Raw genomic sequence first — 2,477 nt, forward strand, 5'->3', positions numbered from 1 at the left:
GATGATGATGATGATGGTGGATGATGATGATGATGATGATGATGATGATGATGATGGTGGATGATGATGGTGGATGATGATGATGGTGGATGATGATGGTGGATGATGATGATGATGGATGATGATGATGGTGGATGATGATGATGGTGGATGATGATGGTGGATGATGATGGGTGGATGATGATGTTGGTGGATGATGATGATGGTGGATGATGATGATGATGATGGTGGTGGATGATGATGGTGGATGATGATGGTGGATGATGATGATGGTGGATGATGATGGGTGATGATGATGATGATGGTGGATGATGATGATGGATGATGATGGTGGATGATGATGATGATGATGGATGATGATGATGATGATGGGTGGATGATGATGGTGGATGATGGTGGTGGATGATGATGATGGATGATGATGATGATGATGGGTGGATGATGATGATGATGGATGATGATGGTGGATGATGATGATGGGTGGATGATGATGATGATGTGGATGATGATGATGGATGATGATGGTGGATGATGATGATGATGATGGATGATGATGATGATGATGGGTGGATGATGATGGTGGATGATGATGATGGTGGATGATGATTGGTGGATGATGATGATGGATGATGATGATGATGATGGGTGGATGATGATGGGTGGATGATGATGATGGTGGATGATGATGGTGGATGATGATGAGTGATGATGATGATGGATGATGATGGTGGATGATGATGGTGGATGATGATGATGATGATGATGATGTGATGATGATGATGTGGTGGATGATGATGTGGATGATGATGATGTGGATGATGATGGATGGATGATGATGATGATGATGATGATGGTGGATGATGATGGTGGATGATGATGATGAGTGATGGATGATGATGATGGTGGATGATGATGGTGGATGATGATGATGATGATGGATGATGATGGTGGATGATGATGATGATGGATGGATGATGATGGTGGATGATGATGATGTGGATGATGATGATGGTGATGATGATGGTGGATGATGATGGTGGATGATGATGGTGGATGATGATGATGATGATGGTGGATGATGATGGTGGATGATGATGATGGATGATGATGATGATGGTGATGATGATGGTGGATGATGATGATGATGGTGATGATGATGATGATGATGGATGATGATGATGCATGATGATGGATGATGATGATGATGATGGTGGATGATGATGATGGTGGATGATGATGGGTGGATGATGATGGTGGATGATGATGATGGTGGATGATGATGATGGTGGATGATGATGATGGTGGATGATGATGGTGGATGATGATGGTGGATGATGATGATGGTGGATGATGATGATGGTGGATGATGATGATGGTGGATGATGATGGTGGATGATGATGGTGGATGATGATGGTGGTGATGATGATGATGGATGATGATGGTGGATGATGATGATGGGTGGATGATGATGGTGGTGATGATGATGATGATGATGGTGGATGATGATGGTGGATGATGATGGGTGGATGATGATGGTGGTGGATGATGATGGTGGATGATGAGGGTGGATGATGATGGTGGTGGTGGATGATGATGATGATGGTGGATGATGATGGGTGGATGATGATGGTGGTGGTGGATGATGATGGTGGATGATGATGATGGGTGGATGATGATGATGGTGGTGGATGATGATGGTGGATGATGATGATGATGATGGTGGATGATGATGGTGGATGATGATGATGATGGTGGATGATGATGGTGGATGATGATGATGATGATGATGATGGTGGATGATGATGGTGGATGATGATGGGTGGATGATGATGGTGGTGGTGGATGATGATGGTGGATGATGATGATGGGTGGATGATGATGATGGTGGTGGATGATGATGGTGGATGATGATGATGATGATGGTGGATGATGATGGTGGATGATGATGATGATGGTGGATGATGATGGTGGATGATGATGATGATGGATGATGATGGTGGATAATGATGATGGTGGATGATGATAGTGGATGATGATGATGGTGGATGATGATGGTGGATGATGATGATGGTGGATGATGATGGGTGGATGATGATGGGTGGATGATGATGGTGGTGGATGATGGGTGGATGATGATGATGGTGGATGATGATGATGGTGGATGATGATGATGGTGGATGATGATGGGTGGATGATGATGGTGGATGATGATGGTGAATGATGATGGGTGGATGATGATGGTGGTGGATGATGGGTGGATGATGATGATGGTGGATGATGATGATGGTGGATGATGATGATGGTGGATGATGATGGGTGGATGATGATGGGTGGATGATGATGGTGGTGGATGATGGGTGGATGATGATGATGGTGGATGATGATGATGGTGGATGATGATGATGGTGGATGATGATGATGGATGATGATGGTGGATGATGATGGTGGTGATGATGATGATGGATGATGATGGTGG

Source organism: Cololabis saira, chromosome 20 (genome assembly GCF_033807715.1).
Source record: "Cololabis saira isolate AMF1-May2022 chromosome 20, fColSai1.1, whole genome shotgun sequence".
NCBI classification, from domain to species: domain Eukaryota; kingdom Metazoa; phylum Chordata; class Actinopteri; order Beloniformes; family Belonidae; genus Cololabis; species Cololabis saira.